This window comes from Lissotriton vulgaris, chromosome 2_1, assembly GCF_964263255.1.
Source record: "Lissotriton vulgaris chromosome 2_1, aLisVul1.2, whole genome shotgun sequence".
Taxonomy (NCBI): domain Eukaryota; kingdom Metazoa; phylum Chordata; class Amphibia; order Caudata; family Salamandridae; genus Lissotriton; species Lissotriton vulgaris.
The window spans coordinates 741,459,624-741,478,703 of NC_141687.1; positions in this window are offsets into that span (position 1 = coordinate 741,459,624).

The following is a 19,080-nucleotide window of genomic DNA, read 5'->3' on the forward strand; positions in this document are numbered from 1 at the left end:
CTGTTGTCACAGACAGGGAGTAGGCAATCAACACCTTCGGTCGGGACACAGCACACAGGTCCCACACTGCCGCCAACTGCACCAAGTACTGCTCGTGCACGCAGAAGTAGGGGGAGCAGAGTGGCCTTCGGTGCAGGCACCGCTGCCCCTGCCCCGGTGACCCAAAGTGCACTTTGTGCTGAGGCTGTTGATCTGCTGCGACAGCTGTGTGTGGGGCAGACCAACATGATCAATGCATTCCAAGACCACAATAGGAATTTGGGGCAGGTGGTGGCATTCATGGAGGGAATGCATGGCGATGTTGCTGGTCTACACAGAACAGTTCAGTCATTGGCAAACACTGTGTCTTCTGCCATTGTACAGTCGCATAGACAGGGTGCTACTTCTGTTCCCCCATCTACACCACTTGATGTCTCAGGGGGAGAGAATTTTCTGATCAGGACTCTTTTACAGGTTATTGCACTAGAAGCAGCCACAGGCAGCACGGCAGGGCATGGATGGCACAGACACCATCCCCTAGGACAGGAAAATCTGTTACCAAAGACGACGTGAGATACACTGGAGTTCACACACAGCATCCCCAAGGGGGGTTGGGGGAAATGGCTTCACATGCTACACAGGCATCCCACACAAAAGGTACTCCCAAGGCAAGGGAAACTCCCAAGTCCAGGGACACTCCCTTGGACAAGGATACTACAAAGACAAAGCCACCTCAAAAGAGCAGGTACACTCCCAAGGACAAGGACACTACTAAGGAAGGGGCGACTCCCAAGGGCAGGGACAAGGACACTACAAAGGCAAAGCCACCTCAAAAGAGCAGGGACACTCCCATGGACAAGGACACTACTAAGGAAGGGGCGACTCCCAAGAGCAGGGACAAGGACACTACAAAGGCAAAGGCACCTCAAAAGAGCAGGGGCACTCCCAAGGACAAGGACAAAACTAAGGAAGGGGCGACTCCCAAGAGCAGGGACAAGGACACTACAAAGGCAAAGGCACCTCAAAAGAGCAGGGACACTCCCAAGGACAAGGACGCTGCAAAGGAAGGGGCGACTCCCAAGAGCAGGGACGCTCCCAGGGACAGGCACACTACAGAGGAAGGGGCATCTCCCAAGAGCAGGGACACTCCCAGGGACAAGGTCGCTTCTAGAGACAGGTACACTACAAAGGACAAGTCTGCAGCCATGGACAGGGCACCGTCCAGGGAACAGGGAAAGTACAGAGACAAGACTCCTCCTATGGCCAAGGCACATCCAAGGGACAAGGCTCCTCCCATAGACACTAGCTCCATCAAGGACAGGCAAACATCACCCCTGGCTGCACTGAGGCTGATGTTGTTGAAGGAACGGAAAACAGATGTCTCCGTGGCAGAGTACCCCCTTACCTCCACTCCCATCCAGGCCGGTCAGAAGCAGAGGAAGGAGTACCCTGTTGTTGCATCCCCCATTACATATGATGCAGAGGCCAGAAGGCAGGCACACAGCAAACGACAAGCAGGGCCCAGCACGTCCCCAGAGAGCAGACCCCAAGCACCAGATGCTCCACCTTTGGTGGGTGATATTTCATTTGAGTCCGCACCACTTGCCAGTCCGGTCATGTCCAGGGTGCCCTCACATATCCCTAAGAAATTTAGACACACACCATTGACACCTGACCATCCCGATGTCGCTCCAGTATAGCTATCCCCAGCTTCCAGAGCCACCCTGTCTCCTGGCCCATAAAGCCCTGTGGCTCATCATTTTGGTGTTCCCAGTGGCACATTAGAGGTTCACTCTCAGTTGTCAGATAGTGGCACTGTGTCTGTTGTTTGCTGTCATGCATCATGTAGTGGCACTGTCTCAGTTGTGCCCTCTCCTGTTTCTGGTGCTGGCAGTGTGTCTGGGTCTATGGCTCATGTGTCAGTCACTAGAGCTGTGGCTGTGTCTCACACTCCTATTTCTGGTGCTGGCAGTGTGTCTGGAACGAATGTCTGACATAATATCGACAGACAGAATATTGAACTACAAAAATATCGGAACAAAAATATCGACATCAAAAATATCGGAATCCTATCTTCATAAAGGTAAGTACAAAAATATCGAGAAAAAAAATATCGTAGTACAAAAATATCGGAATTAAAAATGTTGTTTTTTTAAATGTATTAATAATAATGTAAAAATAATTTTATAATACATATAATTTTACAAATATTAAATAAAAATATTAAAACAAAATTAAAACGAATACATATACATTTAAAATAAATAAAACACTTAATAATTTAATGTAATTTTATTTTTTTTAATGTTATTTAATTGATTTAATGTAATATTTTTTTGTTTTTACCCTGTACGCCTGTACCCCAAAAACCCAAAACTGACCCTGTACCCTAAAAATATCCCTGTACCCCAAAAACCCAAAACTGACCCTGAACCCTAAAAATACCCCTTTACCCAAAAACTGAAAACTGACCCTGAACCCTAAAAATACCCCTTTACCCAAAAACTGAACACTGACCCTGAACCCTAAAAATACCCCTTTACCCATGAACTGAAAACTGACCCTTATCCCTAAAAATACCCCTTTACCCAAAAACTGAAAACTGACCCTGAACCCTAAAAATACCCCTTTACCCAAAAACTGAAAACTGACCCTGAACCCTAAAAATACCCCTTTACCCAAGAACTGAAAACTGACCCTGGACCCTAAACATACCCCTTTACCCAAAAACTGAAAACTGACCCTGAACCCTAAAAATACCCCTTTACCCAAAAACTGAAAACTGACCCTGAACCCTAAAAATACCCCTTTACCCAAGAACTGAAAACTGACCCTGAACCCTAAAAATACCCCTTTACCCAAAAACTGAAAACTGACCCTGAACCCTAAAAATACTCCTTTACCCAAAATTAATTAATATTATTTAATTACCAATAATTATTAATTAACAATAACAATAAAGTAAATATTTTAGCACATTAGCTGTAATTAATTTAATGTAATAATTAATATTATTTTTCCAAATTAATTAATTAAGAATAACAAAAAATTATATATAAAAAAATTACTATAATTAATGTAATTAACTAATTAATATTAATTAATTACCAACTAATTAATAATTAAAAATATGTACAAAATTATATTAATTAATTAACAAATTAATATAAATTAATTACCTATTAATTATTAATTAAAATATGTACAAACATATATTAATTAATTAATTATTATTAAATTACTTCCCACCCTATTCCCCTATAAACCCATAACCCGCTACAGAACATATTTATCAATTAATCAATTAATTAAAATTAATTAAAAATTATTTCTCAATTAATTAATTAATAATTCCTACTAATTAATAATTAATTTAACATAATTAAATTACTTCCCACCCTATTCCCCTATGAACCCACAACCCGCTACAGTAGTAAAAGACAATATTTAATTAAATTACATTAAAAATAAGTAATAAAACATAATAAATACAATATAATATACACTAAATTTATTTAAAAATTGATATTAGTAACATCGAAGTTATTTATTTCGATATTATTGACATCGATATTTAAAACTTCGATATTACTGATATCATACTAATATCGATATTAAGACTGTCGATATTACTTACCTTCGATATTTTGTCCCATCGATATTTAACCTTCGATATTATTGTATATAGATATTCAAAACTCGATATTTTGTCTGTGTACCGCCTGGAACGATGACTCATGTGTCAGTCACTAGAGCTGTGGCTGTGTCTCACACTCCTGTTTCGAGTGCTGGCATTGTGATTTGATTGAGGGCTTATGTGTCAGTCACTACATCTGTGGCTGTGTGTCATACTCCTGGTTCTGGTGCTGGCAGTGTGTCTGGGTCTATGGCTCATGTGTCAGTCACTAGAGCTGTGGCTGTGTCTCTCACTCCTGGTTCTGGTGCTGGCAGTGTGGCTGGGTCTATGGCTCATGTGCCAGTTACTAGAGATGTGGCTGTGTCTCACACTCCTATGTCTGGTGCTGGCAGTGTGTCTGGGTTGATGGCTCATGTGTCAGTCACTAGAGCTGTGGCTGTGTCTCACACTCCAGTTTCTGGTGCTACCAGTGTGTCAGATATTTACAAAAAGGGGTGGTGAGGGACAGAGTCTCTGAATTAAACAGAATACTCTCACCCAGTCAAGAGATCAGGGCTAGATCCAACACCGTTTTTTAGCTCACTGCACCATCCCAGTTTCAGAACCTGGCTGTATGCAAATTAGTCTGTTCCTGTCCCAGTGCATGATGGGAACAGGGCAAACCAAACTACAAAAGCCAATTCTTACACTGGGAAGGAAACAAGCTACCGGGGACCGGTTTCTGGCATTTCAGCCTCTTCGGCCCGGCTTGCTTGAATCCTGATGGTGCAATGAGCAAGGGACTCACATCTGAGTATACCCTTCCACGCTTAGGGTGGACAAAAATATTTACAAAAAGGGGTGGTGAGGGACAGAGTCTCTGAATTAAACAGAATACTCGCACCCAGTCAAGAGATCAGGGCTAGATCCAACACCGTTTTTTAGCTCACTGCACCATCCCAGTTTCAGAACCTGGCTGTATGCAAATTAGTCTGTTCCTGTCCCAGTGCATGATGGGAACAGGGCAAACCAAACTACAAAAGCCAATTCTTACACTGGGAAGGAAACAAGCTACCGGGGACCGGTTTCTGGCATTTCAGCCTCTTCGGCCCGGCTTGCTTGAATCCTGATGGTGCAATGAGCAAGGGACTCACATCTGAGTATACCCTTCCACGCTTAGGGTGGACAAAAATATTTACAAAAAGGGGTGGTGAGGGACAGAGTCTCTGAATTAAACAGAATACTCTCACCCAGTCAAGAGATCAGGGCTAGATCCAACACCGTTTTTTAGCTCACTGCACCATCCCAGTTTCAGAACCTGGCTGTATGCAAATTAGTCTGTTCCTGTCCCAGTGCATGATGGGAACAGGGCAAACCAAACTACAAAAGCCAATTCTTACACTGGGAAGGAAACAAGCTACCGGGGACCGGTTTCTGGCATTTCAGCCTCTTCGGCCCGGCTTGCTTGAATCCTGATGGTGCAATGAGCAAGGGACTCACATCTGAGTATACCCTTCCACGCTTAGGGTGGACAAAAATATTTACAAAAAGGGGTGGTGAGGGACAGAGTCTCTGAATTAAACAGAATACTCTCACCCAGTCAAGAGATCAGGGCTAGATCCAACACCGTTTTTTAGCTCACTGCACCATCCCAGTTTCAGAACCTGGCTGTATGCAAATTAGTCTGTTCCTGTCCCAGTGCATGATGGGAACAGGGCAAACCAAACTACAAAAGCCAATTCTTACACTGGGAAGGAAACAAGCTACCGGGGACCGGTTTCTGGCATTTCAGCCTCTTCGGCCCGGCTTGCTTGAATCCTGATGGTGCAATGAGCAAGGGACTCACATCTGAGTATACCCTTCCACGCTTAGGGTGGACAAAAATATTTACAAAAAGGGGTGGTGAGGGACAGAGTCTCTGAATTAAACAGAATACTCTCACCCAGTCAAGAGATCAGGGCTAGATCCAACACCGTTTTTTAGCTCACTGCACCATCCCAGTTTCAGAACCTGGCTGTATGCAAATTAGTCTGTTCCTGTCCCAGTGCATGATGGGAACAGGGCAAACCAAACTACAAAAGCCAATTCTTACACTGGGAAGGAAACAAGCTACCGGGGACCGGTTTCTGGCATTTCAGCCTCTTCGGCCCGGCTTGCTTGAATCCTGATGGTGCAATGAGCAAGGGACTCACATCTGAGTATACCCTTCCACGCTTAGGGTGGACAAAAATATTTACAAAAAGGGGTGGTGAGGGACAGAGTCTCTGAATTAAACAGAATACTCCCACCCAGTCAAGAGATCAGGGCTAGATCCAACACCGTTTTTTAGCTCACTGCACCATCCCAGTTTCAGAACCTGGCTGTATGCAAATTAGTCTGTTCCTGTCCCAGTGCATGATGGGAACAGGGCAAACCAAACTACAAAAGCCAATTCTTACACTGGGAAGGAAACAAGCTACCGGGGACCGGTTTCTGGCATTTCAGCCTCTTCGGCCCGGCTTGCTTGAATCCTGATGGTGCAATGAGCAAGGGACTCACATCTGAGTATACCCTTCCACGCTTAGGGTGGACAAAAATATTTACAAAAAGGGGTGGTGAGGGACAGAGTCTCTGAATTAAACAGAATACTCTCACCCAGTCAAGAGATCAGGGCTAGATCCAACACCGTTTTTTAGCTCACTGCACCATCCCAGTTTCAGAACCTGGCTGTATGCAAATTAGTCTGTTCCTGTCCCAGTGCATGATGGGAACAGGGCAAACCAAACTACAAAAGCCAATTCTTACACTGGGAAGGAAACAAGCTACCGGGGACCGGTTTCTGGCATTTCAGCCTCTTCGGCCCGGCTTGCTTGAATCCTGATGGTGCAATGAGCAAGGGACTCACATCTGAGTATACCCTTCCACGCTTAGGGTGGACAAAAATATTTACAAAAAGGGGTGGTGAGGGACAGAGTCTCTGAATTAAACAGAATACTCTCACCCAGTCAAGAGATCAGGGCTAGATCCAACACCGTTTTTTAGCTCACTGCACCATCCCAGTTTCAGAACCTGGCTGTATGCAAATTAGTCTGTTCCTGTCCCAGTGCATGATGGGAACAGGGCAAACCAAACTACAAAAGCCAATTCTTACACTGGGAAGGAAACAAGCTACCGGGGACCGGTTTCTGGCATTTCAGCCTCTTCGGCCCGGCTTGCTTGAATCCTGATGGTGCAATGAGCAAGGGACTCACATCTGAGTATACCCTTCCACGCTTAGGGTGGACAAAAATATTTACAAAAAGGGGTGGTGAGGGACAGAGTCTCTGAATTAAACAGAATACTCTCACCCAGTCAAGAGATCAGGGCTAGATCCAACACCGTTTTTTAGCTCACTGCACCATCCCAGTTTCAGAACCTGGCTGTATGCAAATTAGTCTGTTCCTGTCCCAGTGCATGATGGGAACAGGGCAAACCAAACTACAAAAGCCAATTCTTACACTGGGAAGGAAACAAGCTACCGGGGACCGGTTTCTGGCATTTCAGCCTCTTCGGCCCGGCTTGCTTGAATCCTGATGGTGCAATGAGCAAGGGACTCACATCTGAGTATACCCTTCCACGCTTAGGGTGGACAAAAATATTTACAAAAAGGGGTGGTGAGGGACAGAGTCTCTGAATTAAACAGAATACTCTCACCCAGTCAAGAGATCAGGGCTAGATCCAACACCGTTTTTTAGCTCACTGCACCATCCCAGTTTCAGAACCTGGCTGTATGCAAATTAGTCTGTTCCTGTCCCAGTGCATGATGGGAACAGGGCAAACCAAACTACAAAAGCCAATTCTTACACTGGGAAGGAAACAAGCTACCGGGGACCGGTTTCTGGCATTTCAGCCTCTTCGGCCCGGCTTGCTTGAATCCTGATGGTGCAATGAGCAAGGGACTCACATCTGAGTATACCCTTCCACGCTTAGGGTGGACAAAAATATTTACAAAAAGGGGTGGTGAGGGACAGAGTCTCTGAATTAAACAGAATACTCTCACCCAGTCAAGAGATCAGGGCTAGATCCAACACCGTTTTTTAGCTCACTGCACCATCCCAGTTTCAGAACCTGGCTGTATGCAAATTAGTCTGTTCCTGTCCCAGTGCATGATGGGAACAGGGCAAACCAAACTACAAAAGCCAATTCTTACACTGGGAAGGAAACAAGCTACCGGGGACCGGTTTCTGGCATTTCAGCCTCTTCGGCCCGGCTTGCTTGAATCCTGATGGTGCAATGAGCAAGGGACTCACATCTGAGTATACCCTTCCACGCTTAGGGTGGACAAAAATATTTACAAAAAGGGGTGGTGAGGGACAGAGTCTCTGAATTAAACAGAATACTCTCACCCAGTCAAGAGATCAGGGCTAGATCCAACACCGTTTTTTAGCTCACTGCACCATCCCAGTTTCAGAACCTGGCTGTATGCAAATTAGTCTGTTCCTGTCCCAGTGCATGATGGGAACAGGGCAAACCAAACTACAAAAGCCAATTCTTACACTGGGAAGGAAACAAGCTACCGGGGACCGGTTTCTGGCATTTCAGCCTCTTCGGCCCGGCTTGCTTGAATCCTGATGGTGCAATGAGCAAGGGACTCACATCTGAGTATACCCTTCCACGCTTAGGGTGGACAAAAATATTTACAAAAAGGGGTGGTGAGGGACAGAGTCTCTGAATTAAACAGAATACTCTCACCCAGTCAAGAGATCAGGGCTAGATCCAACACCGTTTTTTAGCTCACTGCACCATCCCAGTTTCAGAACCTGGCTGTATGCAAATTAGTCTGTTCCTGTCCCAGTGCATGATGGGAACAGGGCAAACCAAACTACAAAAGCCAATTCTTACACTGGGAAGGAAACAAGCTACCGGGGACCGGTTTCTGGCATTTCAGCCTCTTCGGCCCGGCTTGCTTGAATCCTGATGGTGCAATGAGCAAGGGACTCACATCTGAGTATACCCTTCCACGCTTAGGGTGGACAAAAATATTTACAAAAAGGGGTGGTGAGGGACAGAGTCTCTGAATTAAACAGAATACTCTCACCCAGTCAAGAGATCAGGGCTAGATCCAACACCGTTTTTTAGCTCACTGCACCATCCCAGTTTCAGAACCTGGCTGTATGCAAATTAGTCTGTTCCTGTCCCAGTGCATGATGGGAACAGGGCAAACCAAACTACAAAAGCCAATTCTTACACTGGGAAGGAAACAAGCTACCGGGGACCGGTTTCTGGCATTTCAGCCTCTTCGGCCCGGCTTGCTTGAATCCTGATGGTGCAATGAGCAAGGGACTCACATCTGAGTATACCCTTCCACGCTTAGGGTGGACAAAAATATTTACAAAAAGGGGTGGTGAGGGACAGAGTCTCTGAATTAAACAGAATACTCTCACCCAGTCAAGAGATCAGGGCTAGATCCAACACCGTTTTTTAGCTCACTGCACCATCCCAGTTTCAGAACCTGGCTGTATGCAAATTAGTCTGTTCCTGTCCCAGTGCATGATGGGAACAGGGCAAACCAAACTACAAAAGCCAATTCTTACACTGGGAAGGAAACAAGCTACCGGGGACCGGTTTCTGGCATTTCAGCCTCTTCGGCCCGGCTTGCTTGAATCCTGATGGTGCAATGAGCAAGGGACTCACATCTGAGTATACCCTTCCACGCTTAGGGTGGACAAAAATATTTACAAAAAGGGGTGGTGAGGGACAGAGTCTCTGAATTAAACAGAATACTCGCACCATCATCACCACCCCCTTTTGTAAATCGATTTTGGCCACTTTAGGTGTGGCAGGGTATACTCAGACATGAGTCCCTTTCTCACTGCTCCATCAGGATTCAAGCAAGCCGGGCCGAAGAGGCTGAAATGCCAGAAACCGGTCCCCGGTAGCTTGTCTCCTTTCTGGTAAAGAATTGGCTTGGTAGTTTAGTCTGCCCTGTTCCCATGATGCACTGGGCCAGGGACAGACTGATTTGCATATAGCCAGATTCTGAGCTGGGATGGGGCAGTGAGATAAATAACGGTGATGGATCAAGCCCTGATCTTTGGACTGGGTAAGAGTGGTCTGCTCAATTCAGACACTCTGTTCATCACCACCCCCTTTTGTAAATCGATTTTGGCCACTTTAGGTGTGGCAGGGTATACTCAGACATGAGTCCCTTTCTCACTGCTCCATCAGGATTCAAGCAAGCCGGGCCGAAGAGGCTGAAATGCCAGAAACCGGTCCCCGGTAGCTTGTCTCCTTTCTGGTAAAGAATTGGCTTGGTAGTTTAGTCTGCCCTGTTCCCATGATGCACTGGGCCAGGGACAGACTGATTTGCATATAGCCAGATTCTGAGCTGGGATGGGGCAGTGAGATAAATAACGGTGATGGATCAAGCCCTGATCTTTGGACTGGGTAAGAGTGGTCTGCTCAATTCAGACACTCTGTTCATCACCACCCCCTTTTGTAAATCGATTTTGGCCACTTTAGGTGTGGCAGGGTATACTCAGACATGAGTCCCTTTCTCACTGCTCCATCAGGATTCAAGCAAGCCGGGCCGAAGAGGCTGAAATGCCAGAAACCGGTCCCCGGTAGCTTGTCTCCTTTCTGGTAAAGAATTGGCTTGGTAGTTTAGTCTGCCCTGTTCCCATGATGCACTGGGCCAGGGACAGACTGATTTGCATATAGCCAGATTCTGAGCTGGGATGGGGCAGTGAGATAAATAACGGTGATGGATCAAGCCCTGATCTTTGGACTGGGTAAGAGTGGTCTGCTCAATTCAGACACTCTGTTCATCACCACCCCCTTTTGTAAATCGATTTTGGCCACTTTAGGTGTGGCAGGGTATACTCAGACATGAGTCCCTTTCTCACTGCTCCATCAGGATTCAAGCAAGCCGGGCCGAAGAGGCTGAAATGCCAGAAACCGGTCCCCGGTAGCTTGTCTCCTTTCTGGTAAAGAATTGGCTTGGTAGTTTAGTCTGCCCTGTTCCCATGATGCACTGGGCCAGGGACAGACTGATTTGCATATAGCCAGATTCTGAGCTGGGATGGGGCAGTGAGATAAATAACGGTGATGGATCAAGCCCTGATCTTTGGACTGGGTAAGAGTGGTCTGCTCAATTCAGACACTCTGTTCATCACCACCCCCTTTTGTAAATCGATTTTGGCCACTTTAGGTGTGGCAGGGTATACTCAGACATGAGTCCCTTTCTCACTGCTCCATCAGGATTCAAGCAAGCCGGGCCGAAGAGGCTGAAATGCCAGAAACCGGTCCCCGGTAGCTTGTCTCCTTTCTGGTAAAGAATTGGCTTGGTAGTTTAGTCTGCCCTGTTCCCATGATGCACTGGGCCAGGGACAGACTGATTTGCATATAGCCAGATTCTGAGCTGGGATGGGGCAGTGAGATAAATAACGGTGATGGATCAAGCCCTGATCTTTGGACTGGGTAAGAGTGGTCTGCTCAATTCAGACACTCTGTTCATCACCACCCCCTTTTGTAAATCGATTTTGGCCACTTTAGGTGTGGCAGGGTATACTCAGACATGAGTCCCTTTCTCACTGCTCCATCAGGATTCAAGCAAGCCGGGCCGAAGAGGCTGAAATGCCAGAAACCGGTCCCCGGTAGCTTGTCTCCTTTCTGGTAAAGAATTGGCTTGGTAGTTTAGTCTGCCCTGTTCCCATGATGCACTGGGCCAGGGACAGACTGATTTGCATATAGCCAGATTCTGAGCTGGGATGGGGCAGTGAGATAAATAACGGTGATGGATCAAGCCCTGATCTTTGGACTGGGTAAGAGTGGTCTGCTCAATTCAGACACTCTGTTCATCACCACCCCCTTTTGTAAATCGATTTTGGCCACTTTAGGTGTGGCAGGGTATACTCAGACATGAGTCCCTTTCTCACTGCTCCATCAGGATTCAAGCAAGCCGGGCCGAAGAGGCTGAAATGCCAGAAACCGGTCCCCGGTAGCTTGTCTCCTTTCTGGTAAAGAATTGGCTTGGTAGTTTAGTCTGCCCTGTTCCCATGATGCACTGGGCCAGGGACAGACTGATTTGCATATAGCCAGATTCTGAGCTGGGATGGGGCAGTGAGATAAATAACGGTGATGGATCAAGCCCTGATCTTTGGACTGGGTAAGAGTGGTCTGCTCAATTCAGACACTCTGTTCATCACCACCCCCTTTTGTAAATCGATTTTGGCCACTTTAGGTGTGGCAGGGTATACTCAGACATGAGTCCCTTTCTCACTGCTCCATCAGGATTCAAGCAAGCCGGGCCGAAGAGGCTGAAATGCCAGAAACCGGTCCCCGGTAGCTTGTCTCCTTTCTGGTAAAGAATTGGCTTGGTAGTTTAGTCTGCCCTGTTCCCATGATGCACTGGGCCAGGGACAGACTGATTTGCATATAGCCAGATTCTGAGCTGGGATGGGGCAGTGAGATAAATAACGGTGATGGATCAAGCCCTGATCTTTGGACTGGGTAAGAGTGGTCTGCTCAATTCAGACACTCTGTTCATCACCACCCCCTTTTGTAAATCGATTTTGGCCACTTTAGGTGTGGCAGGGTATACTCAGACATGAGTCCCTTTCTCACTGCTCCATCAGGATTCAAGCAAGCCGGGCCGAAGAGGCTGAAATGCCAGAAACCGGTCCCCGGTAGCTTGTCTCCTTTCTGGTAAAGAATTGGCTTGGTAGTTTAGTCTGCCCTGTTCCCATGATGCACTGGGCCAGGGACAGACTGATTTGCATATAGCCAGATTCTGAGCTGGGATGGGGCAGTGAGATAAATAACGGTGATGGATCAAGCCCTGATCTTTGGACTGGGTAAGAGTGGTCTGCTCAATTCAGACACTCTGTTCATCACCACCCCCTTTTGTAAATCGATTTTGGCCACTTTAGGTGTGGCAGGGTATACTCAGACATGAGTCCCTTTCTCACTGCTCCATCAGGATTCAAGCAAGCCGGGCCGAAGAGGCTGAAATGCCAGAAACCGGTCCCCGGTAGCTTGTCTCCTTTCTGGTAAAGAATTGGCTTGGTAGTTTAGTCTGCCCTGTTCCCATGATGCACTGGGCCAGGGACAGACTGATTTGCATATAGCCAGATTCTGAGCTGGGATGGGGCAGTGAGATAAATAACGGTGATGGATCAAGCCCTGATCTTTGGACTGGGTAAGAGTGGTCTGCTCAATTCAGACACTCTGTTCATCACCACCCCCTTTTGTAAATCGATTTTGGCCACTTTAGGTGTGGCAGGGTATACTCAGACATGAGTCCCTTTCTCACTGCTCCATCAGGATTCAAGCAAGCCGGGCCGAAGAGGCTGAAATGCCAGAAACCGGTCCCCGGTAGCTTGTCTCCTTTCTGGTAAAGAATTGGCTTGGTAGTTTAGTCTGCCCTGTTCCCATGATGCACTGGGCCAGGGACAGACTGATTTGCATATAGCCAGATTCTGAGCTGGGATGGGGCAGTGAGATAAATAACGGTGATGGATCAAGCCCTGATCTTTGGACTGGGTAAGAGTGGTCTGCTCAATTCAGACACTCTGTTCATCACCACCCCCTTTTGTAAATCGATTTTGGCCACTTTAGGTGTGGCAGGGTATACTCAGACATGAGTCCCTTTCTCACTGCTCCATCAGGATTCAAGCAAGCCGGGCCGAAGAGGCTGAAATGCCAGAAACCGGTCCCCGGTAGCTTGTCTCCTTTCTGGTAAAGAATTGGCTTGGTAGTTTAGTCTGCCCTGTTCCCATGATGCACTGGGCCAGGGACAGACTGATTTGCATATAGCCAGATTCTGAGCTGGGATGGGGCAGTGAGATAAATAACGGTGATGGATCAAGCCCTGATCTTTGGACTGGGTAAGAGTGGTCTGCTCAATTCAGACACTCTGTTCATCACCACCCCCTTTTGTAAATCGATTTTGGCCACTTTAGGTGTGGCAGGGTATACTCAGACATGAGTCCCTTTCTCACTGCTCCATCAGGATTCAAGCAAGCCGGGCCGAAGAGGCTGAAATGCCAGAAACCGGTCCCCGGTAGCTTGTCTCCTTTCTGGTAAAGAATTGGCTTGGTAGTTTAGTCTGCCCTGTTCCCATGATGCACTGGGCCAGGGACAGACTGATTTGCATATAGCCAGATTCTGAGCTGGGATGGGGCAGTGAGATAAATAACGGTGATGGATCAAGCCCTGATCTTTGGACTGGGTAAGAGTGGTCTGCTCAATTCAGACACTCTGTTCATCACCACCCCCTTTTGTAAATCGATTTTGGCCACTTTAGGTGTGGCAGGGTATACTCAGACATGAGTCCCTTTCTCACTGCTCCATCAGGATTCAAGCAAGCCGGGCCGAAGAGGCTGAAATGCCAGAAACCGGTCCCCGGTAGCTTGTCTCCTTTCTGGTAAAGAATTGGCTTGGTAGTTTAGTCTGCCCTGTTCCCATGATGCACTGGGCCAGGGACAGACTGATTTGCATATAGCCAGATTCTGAGCTGGGATGGGGCAGTGAGATAAATAACGGTGATGGATCAAGCCCTGATCTTTGGACTGGGTAAGAGTGGTCTGCTCAATTCAGACACTCTGTTCATCACCACCCCCTTTTGTAAATCGATTTTGGCCACTTTAGGTGTGGCAGGGTATACTCAGACATGAGTCCCTTTCTCACTGCTCCATCAGGATTCAAGCAAGCCGGGCCGAAGAGGCTGAAATGCCAGAAACCGGTCCCCGGTAGCTTGTCTCCTTTCTGGTAAAGAATTGGCTTGGTAGTTTAGTCTGCCCTGTTCCCATGATGCACTGGGCCAGGGACAGACTGATTTGCATATAGCCAGATTCTGAGCTGGGATGGGGCAGTGAGATAAATAACGGTGATGGATCAAGCCCTGATCTTTGGACTGGGTAAGAGTGGTCTGCTCAATTCAGACACTCTGTTCATCACCACCCCCTTTTGTAAATCGATTTTGGCCACTTTAGGTGTGGCAGGGTATACTCAGACATGAGTCCCTTTCTCACTGCTCCATCAGGATTCAAGCAAGCCGGGCCGAAGAGGCTGAAATGCCAGAAACCGGTCCCCGGTAGCTTGTCTCCTTTCTGGTAAAGAATTGGCTTGGTAGTTTAGTCTGCCCTGTTCCCATGATGCACTGGGCCAGGGACAGACTGATTTGCATATAGCCAGATTCTGAGCTGGGATGGGGCAGTGAGATAAATAACGGTGATGGATCAAGCCCTGATCTTTGGACTGGGTAAGAGTGGTCTGCTCAATTCAGACACTCTGTTCATCACCACCCCCTTTTGTAAATCGACCAGTGTGTCAGAGGCAAGTAGTTCAGGCAGTCCACCAGCTTCCGTGATATGAGGTGTATTTACCTTCACTCACATGTCATTTGTCTTGGTGTGTAGATTGTCCATTGTAACCAGACTTGCATTGTTGTTGTCCTTGAGACGGGTACCTTGAACCACGTACTTGTGCTGCCTCTGATGTCCCTGCTCTGTTGGCCACAATGAACTGTTGCTGTTCTGATACTGCATTCTGCCTTCTCATGTGCTGCCTCTGATGTACCTGTTTGATGCCATGGACTGTTGATGCACTTAGCCCCTCTCATGTGCTGCCTCTGATGTACCTGTTCAATGCCATGGACTGTTGATGCTCTGTGTCCCTCTCATGTGCTGCCTCTGGTATACCTGCTCTGTTGGCCACAATGCCTTGCTGCTGTTCTGATACTGCATTCTCCCCTCTCATGTGCTGCCTCTGATGTACCTGCTCTGTTGGCCACAATGCTCTGTTGCTGTTCTGATACTGCATTCTGCCCTCTCATGTGCTGCCTCTGATGTACCTGTTCAGTGCAATGGACTGTTGATGCACTTGGCCCCTCTCATGTGCTGCCTCTGATGTACCTGTTCAGTGCAATGGACTGTTGATGCACTTGGCCCCTCTCATGTGCTGCCTCTGATGTACCTGTTCGGTGCAATGGACTGTTGATGCTCTGTGCCCCTCTCATGTGCTGCCTCTGATGTACCTGTTCGATGCATGGACTGTTGATGCACTTAGCCCCTCTCATGTGCTGCCTCTGATGTACCTGTTCGATGCCATGGACTGTTGATGCTCTGTGCCCCTCTCATGTGCTGCCTCTGATGTACCTGTTCAGTGCAATGGACTGGTGATGTACTTGGCCCCTCTCATGTGCTGCCTCTGATGTACCTGTTCAGTGCAATGGACTGTTGATTCACTTAGCCCCTCTCATGTGCTGCCTCTGATGTACCTGTTCGATGCCATGGACTGTTGATGCTCTGTGCCCCTCTCATGTGCTGCCTCTGATGTACCTGCTCTGTTGGCCACAGTGCCCTGTTGCTCTTCTGATACTGCATTCTGCCCTCTCATGTGCTGCCTCTGATGTACCTTCTTTGTTGACCACAATGCCCTGTTGCTGTTCTGATACTGCATTCTGCCATCTCATGTGCTGCCTCTGATGTACCGGCTCTGTTGGCCACAATGCCCTGTTGCTGTTCTGATACTGCATTCTGCCCTCTCATGTGCTGCCTCTGATGTACCTGTTCAGTGCAATGGACTGTTGATGCACTTGGCCCCTCTCATGTGCTGCCTCTGATGTACCTGTTCAGTGCAATTGACTGTTGATGCACTTTGCCCCTCTCATGTGCTGCCTCTGATGTACCTGTTTGATGCCATGGACTGTTGATGCACTTAGCCTCTCTCATGTGCTGCCTCTGATGTACCTGTTCAGTGCAATGGACTGTTGATGCACTTAGCCCCTCTCACGTGCTGCCTCTGATGTACCTGTTCAGTGCAATGGCCTGTTGATGCACTTAGCCCCTCTCATCTGCTGCCTCTGATGTACCTGTTCGATGTCATGGACTGTTGATGCTCTGTGCCCCTCTCATGTGCTGCCTCTGGTGTACCTGCTCTGTTGGCCACAATGCCCTGTTGCTGTTCTGATACTGCATTCTGCCCTCTCATGTGCTGCCTCTGATGTACCTGCTCTGTTGGCCACAATGCCCTGTTGCTGTTCTGATACTGCCTTCTGCCCTCTCATGTGTTGCCAACGATGTACCTGCTCTGTTGTACTCGGTGCCCATGCTCTTGCATACTCAGAGATTATACCCCTATTATGTTTAATAAAGCAAGTCAATCATGTGTAGTTGTATTTTGTTGTCATTCCTGCTTGTGTACTTCAATTGTGGATATCTTTTTGCGATCTAATGTGGTTTCTCAAACATGACACTCCCCCTCTCAACATCACGGCCCTGGCAGGTACTCCCCTTCAGACAGCAAATGGTGTGTTGCATACCTGCGTCGTCGTCGATGATGGTCCATAACTTACAGGTGGTGGAGCGGGAAGAGTATCGGAAATGCGTGTAGCGCTGGGTCCATGACGGCGAGCAGCTTGTGGTCGGTATCTCTGCATTGTTTGGTTTCTTAGCTGTGGGGAATCCGCCGTGTTCAGGCAGGTTGTTTTTCCACAGCAGTTTTATGTGTGTTTTCCGCCATCGTGATTTGGGGGACAGTCGTTGACGCCAGTCCGTACGGCGGTGTCTCTGGATTGGTTACGTCCGCCGCGGGTCGGGTGTAGTTCAGCGGCGGTGCGTGCTCTTCCGTCGCGCACGGACTTTTGACAGTGTTTACAATAATAATATGGCGGACGGAGTGACCGCGGCAGGCGGACACGGAAAAGGCATTTTCCGCCTACTCCAGGACTGCGGTCGCACTTCCGTCCGCCATCCTAATGAGCCCCAAAGTGTGGAGCGAGCAGTGAAAGAGACAGATTCAGGTTTAAATGTTAAAGGTTAAATGTTAGTTCCAGACACAGGCAGTTGTGTGCTCAAAATAGAAGATGTGATGCAACCTTCGGTACAGCCCTTGGAATGTTGCAGCGTGAAATATAGATTTATACAATTAATGTACAGTATTGACTAACAATCCAGCCCTGCCATGGGCTGGGAAACGCTCTAGAAAAGGTCTATTACTTAACAAGGAAGTGGACACGAGCAGCGAAGGACACACGCTCCCTAAGACAACTCAAGAGGCTGCCATAGCACCACTTCCTCACATCTGGCTCATCTCAAGGAGCATGCAGTAGACAGATTTCACTGCTTTAATCAACAGCCTGAGCTTCAATATGTTTATAAATCTATCTAAAAGTCAAGGGCAATAGCAACATTTATTTTTGAAATTTTATTTTTGCAGTTTTATGTAGCACAAACATGGCCCTGGGGTTTTAGAGTGCTTTACATGAGAACCGGGTTACTTTCCACTTTTTTTGGAAAGGAGAGATAAAGTTATTTGCCCAGAATTACAGGGTGTTGAGCAGAAGCCAGGACTCGAACCTGTTTCCTCAGGTCCAAAGCTGGCAATTCTGGCCATTAGACCACATCTGCTTCTTATAAATGTTGCTCTAGCAATGCTATCAGCGAGGTATCTCCATAGCACCAGTGATTCCCAAACGTAAGACCAATTTCCCCTGAATGACCTTCATAACCTTCATGCTGATGTCATTACCCCTGGAGTCCGCCAACAACATCCTTTGCTCAAGGACGCCACAGAGCTGCATGCTTTGGTGGCCTAGACCACCAAATAACTGGAGAGGGAGCAGGGGCGGCCTTAGGCATGTGCAAGCTGTGCACCTGCACAGGGCCACCAAACCCCAAGGGCCGCCACCCCAATATATATCCTTAGTATAATAATCCTCTGAGGATGGATACATATTTGCGTGGCGGCCCCTGGTAGGGATTTGGCGGCCTCCGGGTCTGTTCCACTTCCAAACACCCTGACCCCCCCCCCCTCTTCACTGGGCTCCGCTCTGCCCCACCCAGACCCCCTCTTCCCGGGCCCCCTACTTACGCTCCCTGCCAAGGGCCACCAGGAGCCTAGAGCCGCCCCTGGAGGGAGTAAGTGAGGTACTTACCCATCCTCAAAAGGGAGGCATGCCTGTTGACAGGTACCAGAGTGTTTGGTACAGCACGGAGCCCTATTTCAGATTTGAATCAAGTTCCTACACATGGAAGGCATGACTGTTGGATTCCAAACAGGTAGGCCTACATATTACCAATTATTTTTCCTGACAGAATTCTGTCACAGTCATATGCAAAAGCTTGGGCCTTAATAGAATGTATTAGTAGTCTCATAGATTTAATTTCATTTAACAGGTGAACAAAGAGATATACTAATACTTGCAAATTTGGGCATTGTAAAGCTATCTTGTCATCTGTTAAAGAAATACCTGGCCCCAGTATTTTTTAGGGAAAACAGAATTTACAATGAAGCGATTACCATGCATTACTTTTCCAACAGGTCCATTACAGCGCATTAGTCTGTACCACGAAAATGTTTTACCGTGATTTAGGATGGTTGCGGAGAACCACACCTCGCCGGTGGTTTGGCTTTCTCGGCTGGCGTCAAACTACAGCTGGCGTTTGCAACAGCCTCCTCTTACTGCGCAGCTGGCCTGTATTGGATGTGACGACAACGGAAGCTGTTTGGCATGGAGTCTGGAG